General features: G+C 41.5%; 1 protein-coding gene across 2 annotated transcripts in view; it reads left to right on the forward strand.

Moving 5' to 3' along the window:
- The window catches only part of LOC111872150 (acetylcholine receptor subunit alpha-like 1), a 586,882-nt gene that overhangs the window by 446,102 nt on the left and 127,418 nt on the right, over positions 1-13,362 (forward strand). The window lies entirely within an intron of this gene.

Genomic DNA, 13,362 nt, shown 5'->3' on the forward strand with positions numbered 1-13,362 from the left:
ATAATAATAATAATAATAATAATACATCTTCTGTTAGGTGCAAAGGCAAGATAAATTTATAACTATATGTATTTAAACCTGAGGTTGTCAAAATGTAATAGCAATTGGATTTCTTCACTTTCAGTCAGGTGCTACAGACTAGAGACAAACAGAATCAAGACAGGAATAGTCAGTGATTGCTCTCAAAGGTCAAGCTTGTATTTTCAAGCATTTGGAGCACCAGATGTAGGTAAACATGTATATTCCTCGTGTGGGTGTACTGTACCAACGGACACGCAAATTGTCATCACAGTTATTTACATGCTTAAGGCCTTTCAGTTACATATACAGATGGTACTGAAGTGTCTTTTCTGATCGGCTTTCTATTTTTAGGGTGATCGAATAATGTAGGGTGGAAATGGAGTAAATATGTAGCACATGAAGAAGAGAAAGGAAACGCATAAAATATTTTAGTCGAAAAATTCGGATTAAAAAGTATAACAAACAAACAAACTTCGTGGCGTGCAGTCCGCAAGCTAACAATACCGACCGAGCGACCGCTGCTTTTCAGCGAAGTTAGTGTCAACTTTAGCGGATAGAGCGTGTCACGTGGTCAGTGCAATGGATCCCCACAGCCTTTAATCTCGATTTTCTAGACCGGAGCCGCTATTTCCTTGAAATAGCTCCTCAATTATCCTCACGAGGTTGAGTGGACCCCCTTCCAGACCCACTACTTCTCAGAAAATATGGTAGCGCCGGGAATCGAACCCGGACCTCTTTATCTGTAGCTAGGGACTTTGACCACTAGGCCACAGAGGCGGTCAAAGAAAGTAGAAGATAATAATAAAATATTTCATGAATAAATCTGGTGTAAGTCTGTGAACTAGATTCGTCTGGTTCTGAACATGTATACTTCCTGGGTCTTTTGAACAAAATGTTTGAACCTCTGCATTCTGTATAACGGAGATCTGTTGACTAACAGGGCGGTTACTACCATCACAAGCTGTGTTCATTGAGCTAGTGCTAATGTAGCTTATGGAAATCATATTATAGCGACTTGATATCATTTGCTTCTCAGAAGTGCTGAAGTAGCTGCTCTCTGAATTAATCAGCTCATATTATATCGGGTGCTACTTTTTTATGTTTTAAGAACAGACAGTCACAACGTAATCGATTGAAACGTCACGTAACTTGTTCGATTAATCAGGCTGAAACAAAAATACAAAAGGACCTGCTTTACTGTGGCTGCTGAAGCGAGAGGAGACTTTGAGCAGATGGGGTTTCAGAAGCGTCTGCTCTGTTATCGCCAGCCACAGCAGGAGAAGAAGCACCATTCTGACCCTAACACAACCCTTCTTCGTGCACATGATTGATGATGCTAGAAATTGTGTAGAATCTCCACCCTCCTTTCGTCACTCTATGAACCGAGAATGACACTTTAAGATTCAACTCCTGACCAAAATGCTATTCAAACTTCGGCTTCCATGACATTTTACTTAGTGCCAACAGGCAGCCGAGTCGGCACTCAGTCATTAGCAAAAGCGGCTAGAGCTGTGCTTTATAGTGCTGTTCAGTACGACGGCCAGTATGTAAACTGACCGCTACCTTTGCGAATGTACGTAATTCTGACATAATTCATTGACTTATACACCGAAATACGAGGGTTGATTGACGGAGGGCGGTCTGGTTCTCGCAACATGTCGGAGAGATACAGGAGTACCAAGTTTTCGAACACCCTACTGCCTCGTTCCAAGGATCGATCTGGTCGACCGGTTAAATTACTGTTGGTTGTCGCCAGCACAGTCATTCTTAACATCGTCTCATTGAAATCTATGACCAAGGATTTTGTTCACTCCTACACATGTACGCTTTTCGACATGGAGCCAACTCTTTGACGCAGGGAGAGGCCAGTCCATCTATGTTAGTTACACCTCTTCACAATTCACTGACTGCTAAATTATTGCTACCCCTCGCCAGCACGGTGATTCTTACTATCGAGTCCCACGGGACCCACGACCATGTCTTACTCTCTGGCGGCTCTGGGATTCTTCAACTTCTGTCAACCGGTTGAGGCCCGTTCTACCTACGTGCTTCTTCAAGGCCGACCTGTTTGAAGCTATGAAGTAGCCAGAAGACACCAACTGTAGTGGACTGACTTGAAAACAGAAAATATTTCGTAACGGTGCTTATTAAAGTCGGGTATGGCATCAAATTGTACAGACATACTCACAGCAGTGGGAAAGTTGAGAAGTGTACTCCAGTAGAATGATCCACTTTCCACTTGAGTTCTTTGTCATTGGTTGCTCTTCAGTGGCCTTTATACAGTCTGTATCTGTTGCCGACACAAAAATATTGCTGCAGAACTATTCGCCTTGAATATATCAAGCTGAATGATCACAGGTCCTCCCCTTCCTTTGTATTAAGTGTACACTTCCTTGCGGAGGACTTTTCTTGCGACACCGATACCCTGTTTAGTAGTCAAGAAATTCCTCCCCCCCCTCCCGGTATGAAATGTTACTTCCTGCCCTCTTCTCAGTCCTGACGTCACTTCCTCTCACGTCGAGCAGGTCCCGAAGAATGGCTGTGACTAACAGTCTTTCAGTATCATGAGTCCTAAATCCCAGGGGATTACTGGGTAACGAACCGGTGTATAGGATCTCAGCAAAGAAGCATTTTGATAGGCAGACAAAAAACTCAAGTGTAACGATTGAGTTTCGATAGTACTGTAAAGGATATGACCTCAGGGAATGATTTAAGATGGTCTTTTACGCGTTTAATTAAATTTCTCGTGCTTAAACAGATAGAATTTCAGAACACAATACCCACGCTTCGAAATCGTCAACAGTACAGTCCATCCAAACAATTTATTCACTCGCTAGTGTTAGTTTCACAAAGGTTATATTCACCATGTACTGTTTGGTAATCTTGAATTTTTGATGGAGTCAACTGGCAAAGGGCGTCCGCATCGGATATGTTGGAAATGCTATCCCGAAGTCTCAGGGCCGGTGGCGATCTGCACCGTATAAATGTAAATCTATGCCTGGAACAGGCAGTGGAGGCCCATAGGCTTGTGAGACGTCGAGGCGCCCCATTTTGTAGACAGTCGGCTCACAGATGGTGGTAAGATTGTCAGCCTTACTCGCCGGCCGCCCTTTACCCCCTACTCATTTCTGTTAGAGGCTGAGTCGACACCAGGGCCATAGTGCGGCTGGTAGGATTAAGACAATTGAAAAATCCAATAATCTCATCGGGAATCGAAATCACGACCTTCCGGCTTCTAGCATAGTGCCTCAAAAATTACTCTACTTGCGTGCCCCCCCCCTCTGCGCCGTGTACAAGTACATAAAATAGAGCTCACGCTGATTGGCTCAAAAGGCTTAAATGAATAACAGTCGTTCCTCTACACGTATTGGTCGTTAGGCATCGGTATTTCCAGCCTCCTCTGTGCTCTAACCCGAGTGGCATGACCCAGACCTTGCTCTAAAGTGACTTTTTTCGAAAATGTTGCAAGACAATTATTCGGGGCACTAATGCAGTTGCTGTCCCTTAAGAACATTATCACGCCCGTCTCACCCCAGCAATGGAATGTGGGGGGGGGGACAAATCTTCCTAGGCAAACAACTTATATTCAAACCAGAGACATCCACACCGAAGAAAGATATTTGTTATGCATGATTTTATTGCGACCAATTGTTTAGACAAGAGAGAGGAAGTGACAGGAGGTTGGAGAAAACTGCATAATGAGGAGCTTCATAACTTGTACTCTTCTCCAAGTATAATTAGAATGATCAAATCAAGGAGGATGAGGTGGGCAGGGCATGTAGCACGAATGGTGGAGGAGATGAATTCATATAGGATATTGGTGGGAAAGCCAGAAGGATAGAGACCACTGGGAGACCAAGGCGTAGGTGGATGGACAATATTAAAATGGATCTTAGAGCGACAGGATGGGAAGGTATGGATTGGAGTGATCTGGCTCGGGATAGGGATAAGTGGAGGGCCTTTGTGTACACGGTAATGAATCTTCGGGTTCCATAAAACGCTGGGAAATTCATGAGTAGCTGCAGAATTGGTGGCTTCTCCTGAAGGGCTCAGCTCCATGAGAATGTAAATAAGAGTATATGTTTACAGAAAACCAAAATGAGTCTTTCAAGCACTTTTCCAGTGGGTTGTAATCAAGTCTCGAGCCATGGAGTGTTGGAGCACATTACAGTGTGAAGGTTAGTTACCTTGTTCATAAGAAACCTCCCATCATTGGATCATATCGTGTGCCACTTGGATTTATCCCTCTTCCTCCTTTTATGTTAATTTTAATGTTATCCTGCCATCTACGACAAGTCCCTCACCCGGGCTCTTCCTGACGGAATTTTCCAATTAAAATTTGTATACATTTGTGCATATGCCTGGCCTTTTGTGTTCTCGATACTCCCCTTCTGAGATATTTCTATTCGTTTTTAATTTTGCTTCGCACAGACTGAGGCGAGATTATAACTGAAAGATATGAAGGAGAATTGAATTCACTGTACAACTTTTAGCCTAGACAACCAATAACTTATGCATTCTAAGCTTGTGCAGCAGTTTCAGGCTCTAAACATGTGCACGGACAGACAGGGCCGATACTGCAGTCGGTCCCTTTCATGTGACGCTGTCAGTATCCAGACTAAGCGCGTCCACTGATAGGATGACTCGTGAATAATGAAATGGGTTGTTCTTAAAGCAGCGGTTGTGCCCTAATCAAGATAGATTCCCGAATTTGCTGGAGGGATTGCGAAAACCGCGAAACATCTCAGTTAAGATATATATTTTTTGCGAAGATTCGAAACAAGCACCTTCCAAACAGAGCCTTACCGCTACTCTGACCTTCTCGATTTTTACTTTGTGCAGAAATCTTATGATTCGTGGATGTGTAAGTATCAGTGAGTGTTCATCAAGATTTCCTAGCTTTCAGTGACAAGAAAATGGAAACTGGCCGTGTCCCTTGTAGTGCCATTTTTCTTTGGGAATTTCGCTTGGTATTTGACCCTAAAGGAAAAAAATTTACATGAGGATATTTGAGGAAAACTCGAGAAGAGTATTGAGATAAGAAACAGGAAATAATGACAGTGTGGAGAAAATCAGACAGCCTCTATGGTTTAGTGGTCAGAATTCCAGGCTACAGATCCAGAACTCCGGGTTCAATTTCTGACGCTACCAGATTTTCTGAGAAGTAATGGGTCTGGAATGGGGTCCACTCAGCCACATGAGGATAAATGAGGAGCTATTTCAAGGAAATAGCTGCCCCGGTCTAAAAAATCCCGAGATTAACGGCCGTGGGGATTCGTTGCGCTGATCACGCGACACCCTCTATCCACAAAAGTTGGCACTAACTTTGCGACAAGCGGCGGTCGCTCGGTCGGTATATTTCGCTTGCGGACTATATTTGTGAACAAAATAACGAAGTAAGGAGATTCATAATTTTTAGGTAGTCTTCATGTAATATTGCTAGGGCGACAAAGATGCGGTTTGTCTGACATGTANTGTATAAACTCGGAAAGGAAAATTCAACTTTCGTCACCTTCATAAAAGCAATGTTGATATCATTAAAAATAAACTAATAGCTATTAGCATTGCTTTGGCAAAACTCGATTTAAACCTTCTACTAGGCCGCGCCATAGCTCAAACGGTTAGTCACTATTTTCCCCCCGCGGCGGCCCGGGTTCGATCCTGGGTCTGGTCAAAAAGGATTTGTGGTACACAAAGGGGCGCTGGGGCGGGTTTTCTCCGAGTACTTCGGTTTCCTCTGCCAATTTTAATTCCACCAAATTCTCCATCATCATAATCACTCGGGGCAGGTACAATAGGCCAATCAGCGGCCGTCGTGACGAGTGGACCCAGTTGGTCTCCACCCCCCACTAAGAGAATTTAAAATAAAAGAAACCTTCCATCTGTCCGAACTACGGTGGAGATATCTGCATTTCTTACTTAAGGCTGTCCTGTATATTGCTCGGCGCTGTGTAGTCGCAAATTATGAAATTCGTGGTTATTCCTCCAATGTTACAGCCATGCTCCATTGCCCACTTTACAGCTAGCACTTTTAGGACGGCGGTGTAATCATTGTATACTTTCCGAACAAAAGCGAACCGTTGTACCGTGTTTTGATACACAACTGACCTATTTCCAGAAACTCCGCCTGCCAATCTGGCCAGTATATACAGATTTGCATGTGTTGGACTCTATCCGTCAACGGAAAAGTACGATGATTTCCTTAATTTATTCGATATTGCTTCACATGAATCTTTGATTATTAGAACAGCGTCATAATTTTTTTAGAGATTTTACTATCGATACCTTCGTTCGATTAAGCGAAATTTTGGGATAGAGGCTAAAATAATGAAGGACGATAAAGGTATATTTGACCTTTAAGATCTTACGTGAAACCACATTCAGTTTTATTTAAATTCTCAATCATTAATCTGGAAAGAAAATAGGGCAAATGCCAAAAGAAATATTTGTATTAGCATTTTACTTTTTTTATTACTTTTTGTCATTCTCTCTCCTGTATTTAATTCTCTTCCTACTTTCATTTATTTATTGTCAATTTTGTTTTCTTCCTACCGTTCTTGTGAAGAAGTCACATGGGTGAGAGAAAAAAGAAATGTTTGGATGAACTCGCTTTAATGCAAATTATCTGCCTTCGAAGACCCTGTGGAGGAAGATTCTCTTTGTGAAGCAGATACCTGGTTAATTTGTCGAGAAATTCTCCGCAGTTTATGGAATTCATGTACATTATATAATTCACAAGATTCCGTAGCCTAGACCTGTTCTAGGGCACACGAATCCACTTCACAACCCGAGACCATGTTTAATATTAATTTTAATATTCTTCTCCCATATAAACTTGTGTTTTCCAGTTGGTCTCCTATATTCAAGATTTTCCGGGTAGAATGTATTCAGTATCTCTCATTTCCTTTCTTCGTACAATATTTTCCACTCATTTCATTCCCATTGAAATTCAGTTGAGCAAACGTTAACTAAGAGGACTAAGAAATAGAAGGCTTAGGTCATTATTAACCAATAGCCTTTGCGGAGTAAGAGAATTTTCTGAGGAAAGGAGGTGGAAAGAAGTGAATTATGAGTATACGAGTATTATCACGGCTTCACCAGTCTCCTGGTAACGGCTTCCAACTGCAGGCGTTCCTCTTCCTCTGGGTTCCCGAATTTTCACCTTTCCTCAGCTACCAGCTTCTAACAGCAACATCTCACAACGATTGAACTGCAGCAGGTCTCTAATTAACTGTCTAACAAAGTCACTCACCAACCAACTCGCCTACACTCAACTAAACTAAACTGTCCTGTTTATAACACCTTCGCACGGACCACACAGAAAGCACTACTCCTCTGTTCCTGTTTACGGGCCGTTGACTAACAACAATCGTTGTCTAATTGTTTATTTCGCAGGTCGTTGCGTAGCAACGGATCTATATGCCACAATATGAACTGAAGGCCTGTAACGTTAACGGTGTTGAATCTTGAATGTACAAACGTTGTCATTATTATTCTTATTATTTTGTGTTAGTTTCCGTTTACAACATTTTGGTTCAAATGGACAGTCTAGGTTTCTGAGCGGACGTCTCTCAGAATTGAGACTGAATTCGTGTTCATTTTATCTTGCAGCCAACGACGACAAGCTGATTGAGGGAGTCTGTGCAGAGGAGACTCACGGAGTGGTTGGCAAATGAACTCCGGATATTGTAATTATGGGGGAGGATTGATTCCTCGCTGACACTAGTTATTGACAGGAGATTTGCGTAAATGTCTTTTCTATAAAGATGAAAAAAGACGTGAAAAGAACTTTCCTGACATACGCTGCTCTCTGAGATTAAACGTCTTCGCAATTGCTGGGAGTCGTGTTCAACTTTTTGTCGCTTTTGGCAAGGAACAAGGTCCTGATGACATGTCTGCTGACTTGGTTGACATAGGTGAATTGCCCCTGTCTCGTGCAGTGATTGAAACAAATTAAGACAGGCAGCGTTGACATAACAGAGAACGTTTCCTCTAAGCAATTTTCAGTCTTATATTAAAAGAAATCAGCCTTATTTCTTTAATTTTCTGTGGGTGCATCTGCAGCTTTACTCTTAAATAGAAAACCGGAGAGGGAAATTGAGGAAGTTGGCTAACGTTAACTTCATAGTTTCTTATTCAGATTTCCGTGCGAATAGCAGGATAGGGCCTACGAGTAGACCACTGTCGCATTTTTAAAAAAAATATTACTTCCTCACAGTTCATAATTATCTTCCAATTAATTTATTTGTGATGTATTTAACGAAGCAATTAGTCTATATGTCGTTGACTAGGGGAGATAATTAAGTATGAATTCTGTGGTAAACAAAGTGGCACTGGGACAGGTTTTTCTCCGATTACTTCGGTTTCCCCTGCCAATTCTCATTCCCCCGACTGCTCCATACGTAGCATCGTCTATCGTCCGGGGCTGGTACAATAGGTCAAATTGTGACCGACGTACTAATAGGACTTAGGACTTAGTCACACCCAACCATAATAAATTAAAAGGAAAATAAAACTTAATATGAATTCGAAAATATGTGGAAAAGAGCAGTCGTGCCTCAAGTTGAGGTACTATTTTAGTATTCACCTGGAGGTACTGAGGAACCTAATAATAAACGTAGGACGGCCAGTTTATGGTCCGGGGTTTGAAACCGGGTCTGCCCACGGTTAAACATTCAAATGCAACGTTCGGTACTATGTTACCTTCTCATTCTAAGCTCTACCTCTTTCTCTTCCGGCTATTTGATAATTTTTTACATCGTCGTCATCGGCCTTAGGAATTGAGAAAATATGGCCGAAAGCAACTTAGTGATATAAAGGCTATTAGAAAAAAACACAAGGCGTGATATGCATATAAGTTTTAATTCTATTCGCTGACACACCTGCTGTCTTCTAAACCTCTCTTGTCTACGTGGAATTTGTTTTAATTGGTTGATTCTTCGTGCCATGACACTTTGTCACCGAATACGTTATGGAACATGTAATGGTACTTCATGATGTGTAGTCATTCCATGGAATAATAAAACAAATCTATGATGTTCATGTGAGTTTCTCGTACTCAGTTCAATCTATTAATGTTTTCCATCACCATTAATCATTCCAGCTGCATCGCCGGTTGTCTGATAATGGGATTTCAACTAAAGGTTGCTCGCATAACAGGAAAAGCTTCTTTTTTTTTTTGAAAAAATGCAGCGTGAGGTGAAATCCAGAACGGGAAGAAAAAGAAAAACACAATAAATAACACTAGTTATCCCCGCGCCTGCGCGAAGTAGCCTCTAAGCTCGGCTGTTCTTCGCAGTGCGGAAAACGTATCAGCAGATGAAGAGCTCATCTGTTTCTTGGAAGTTGTTCATCAAGTTAAATTCAGTTAAACGAAAATAAATTTATCTTGTCTGAAAGTGATTCCGAGATAGGATGACATGGAAGAATTTATTTAGTTAAGGGCAGTCCTTAAATTTCGAGCTACCATTCTAATTGTAAGGCATGTACTGTCTTCGCTCTCTTGGAAACCGGGATCGTGGGTTCGAACCCCACTCAGAGCATGGATGTTTAGTTTGTGTGTGTGTGCGTTTTTCTGTGTTTGTGTACAGGTAGAGGCCTTGCGACGAGCTGATCACTCGCCCAAGGAGTCCTACCAAATGTGTAAGATCTAGAAAAACCGAAGTGAACGGAGAAGTTCATGGAGGTAGGCCTAGGCCCACTGGGGCTGTAGTGCCAAGGAAAACAAATTCTAATTATAAATGTACGTACGTACCTTCCTCTACGCCTGGATATCCCATGTCGTCTCGTCGATTCAGGCATACCGAAGAAAGTTTGGTCATGCTACATTTTCCTGCAAAAAGTTTTCCCTGATTTCGTGATCTCGTCAAAAGTATTTTAGATCTTAATCCTCCATATTTAATTCGCCAATGCTGACTTTTAAACCTGTTTTACAAGCAATATAAACCGGATAATGTGAAGCAAAATTAGTGGTAAGTGCGTTTTATAAAAGTTTTTCATTTTTTAAACAACAAATATATCAGGGTTGAATTCATAAAAAAAAAAACTGTAAATAAATAAGTTACTTCAACATTCTTCCTCTCCTTTCTGAAGTGCAGTCTTGAATCCTGAATAAACAAGTTTAGAAATGTCAGCCAGCACATACCATAACAATTCTGGATCTTTCTCTCGTTTATAAGTAATTTTCTGGGGAACTGAAAATTTCATGTAAAAATTGCGTTAGACACAAATATATGTTTCGTGTTTTATATACAACCTTGGCTCAAAAAAGTTGCCCCCTACGATATATATTCAGCGATTTGCGTTCTAAACGCGCGCAGAAACGGATGCAAGTCATCACGCAAAGTGAGCATTAAAATTGTGTGACCTAAATGAAAATTGAATGACTGACAGTGTATTGTAAAATTCTCCAGTATCAAATTTAATCAAAATCGGCTGTCGAATCTATTTTAATAGGGCCTCCGCACAGAGATGAACGCGTCTAAATATCGAATGTTGATGCAAAGAGATTGTAAAGGCTTGTGCACCGTCAGTCTCACATAAACTTACCAGAAAATGGGACCAGAAGCATTTGCAAAGTATTTGTTATGAACAACTTTGGACCGCTCAATTTCAAGGACAAATCCTTTACAGAAGAAGCTATCGTTATGTTGGAAGCTGTAAACGATCTTCTAGTGGTAGGTTCCCTACTGTTCACATTAAGCAACTAAACTCTTCGATCTTGAAGTCTGATAAAATGAAATATTAAATGTAGGAAAAGGGGATAATAAGAAGAAGAAAGGAGGAAAGAAAGTCGAATGTGAAGAGGAACAGTTTGCAGCCAGCCAGCAAGACCCCCCCCCCCCCTCAGCAGAGCTCTACTCCCAGTGGGCCTGGTCGGGATCGATTTGGCGGTTCCACTCCACCATGCTTCAAGCCAGACTTAGCCTGCCGCAATTCGAACGTGCAGCGAATAACGTTGTCTCTCCTCACATACGTTATGAAGACACAGATAGAATGATAAGGAACAGAAGTACCCAGTCGTTAGATGAGATGAGGAATTCTGCTGTTTTGTGCCATCAGATAATCAATAAAATGCTTATATATTGTGGGGATAGGAGCTAGTTTTGGATACACGGGAGGAACTAAGGTTTATAGTCATTTGAAATATATGAATCGGAAAATATGCTTGTTGAAAGTAATGTTAGCATTGCAAATATTCCTCTCAATCAAACACAATAAATTCCTTGTTTTTGTGGAACTCGGTGGTTTTCATCGTGTTTACTAGATCCCGCCCCTGGATGCGCCACATGACTCCAGCCAGTATGCTCACAATTATACAGTGCGTTCAGTTAAGGAGGAAACTTCGCAACACCGCTGATCCGGCCCAACATTCCTCACAGATTGTTGCTGTTACTGCCGATAGCCGAATGCGACATTAGCGCTGATAAACGCGCCATTACAGTTACAGTTACAGCAGAAATCTGTGAGGAATACTGAGCTCCGTCAACGATGTTGCGAAGTTTCCTCCTTGATTGAACATCCTGTGTTTCTGATTCTTTTAAATACTTTCTTTCCTTTGTGGCTAGTCTCACAGTTGATCTTTCTCCTTCACATAAGTGCCATGTACCGCATTATAGATGGCATTAGTTATTAAGGGCATGTACTGTCTTCGCTCACTTGGAAACCGGGATCGTGGGTTCGAATCCCACTCAGGGTATGGATGTTTAGTTTGTGTGTGTGCGTTTTTCTGTGTTTGTGTACAGGCAGAGGCCTTGCGACGAGCTGATCACCCGCCCAAGGGGTCCTACCGAATGTGTAAGATCTAGAAAACCCGAAGTGAACCGAGAAGTTCAAGGAGGTAGGCCTAGGCCCACTGGGGCTCTAGTGCGAAGGGGGAAAAATTAGTTATTAAGACACGTGGCAAAACACTTGGCTTTGCTGGGTTGAGTGGAAACCAGGCGCTAGCACAGTGGCCGTGGCTAAACGCGAAGATGATGTGTATGATTGCTTCCTACCAGTGAATGGCGACACTCTGGTGCCCGGCTTCTTCATTTTGCACAACATTCCACGGAGTTCTACTGTAATTTCACAGTCGTACAGCCTGACAGACATAGAGCGTAAATGCGGCAAGGTTTGAGAAACATTTGATACTCCGCCTGCCACATAACACAGCTTCTGTTAAGTACTTTTAATTCTGTATTTCATCTCGATGTAGGCAATTCTACAATAGGAATATATTTTAAAACTTATTAGACACGATTTTAATGATCTATGTTAATCAGAACTTTACGTTAACGCCCGTACTGTGTATTTTGCAAATACCAGGCTCCGGTCTAGGCCGCAGGTCCATTCATCATCATCATCAGTAATCTGTCAAGACGACAGGTCCACAGTCTCTTTCAAAACAATTCCTCCACTTAATGCGATCTAGAGCTTTCTCCTTCAAATGACAGTATCCTCTTCTGTCCCCAAGGTCATCCAGCATCTTCTTACGTCTTCTTCCTCGTCTTCTTGTCACTTCTATCCGCCCATCTATCTTTCCTTCGATAGCTTCTTTTAGAAGGCAGTTTCTGCGTAAAACATGACCAATCCAATTAGCCTTCCGTTTTCTTATTTCATGTAGGATATTCCTCTGCTCACTGACTCTAATTAACACTTCTTCATTTCTCACATAATCGGTCCAACTGATCTTCTCCATTCTTCTCCAACACCACATTTCGAAACTTTCCAGATGTTTCTGATCTACTGCCCTAAGTGTCCATGTTTCAGCCCCATACAGAGCTATGCTCCAAATGTAGCATTTCACTAGTTTCTTCCTCAAATTTAAGTCCAATTTGCTGGTAAAAAGATTCTTCTTCTTGCTAAATGCAGCTTTTGCCATGGCAATCCTGGATTTAATTTCACAAGTACACCTTCCATCATCTGTTAACAAGCTACCCAAATATTTAAAACATTTCACATTCTCCAGTTGTTTTTGGTCTATCTTTATTGTGACTGGGGTTGGTTGTCTCGAAATTTTCATTACTTTTGTTTTTGTCCATTATCTTGAATAAAAGCTTTCGTTATTTTGGTCGCCTCTTGCAGGCAAATGATGAAATAACACTTAAAATCTCTTCCTTTAATATCCTTTACAATATGTCGTTCACAATTATCTTCCCGTTGAGAGCCGTAATACGACGTCATGTAATCGAAAAGCATAGTTAAACTAAAAGCAATGTAGCTGTTACTTCAATATGCGACAGGATATTAGAAACAACTTCCTTCACATAACGCTGAGTCTGATTTACTTTTATTTATATCTTAATAGTTAATATTCGTACAAACTTAATGAATAAGTTCCAAAATACGCTGAACTTTATC

Source organism: Cryptotermes secundus, unplaced genomic scaffold (genome assembly GCF_002891405.2).
Source record: "Cryptotermes secundus unplaced genomic scaffold, Csec_1.0 scaffold534, whole genome shotgun sequence".
NCBI classification, from domain to species: Eukaryota; Metazoa; Arthropoda; class Insecta; order Blattodea; family Kalotermitidae; genus Cryptotermes; species Cryptotermes secundus.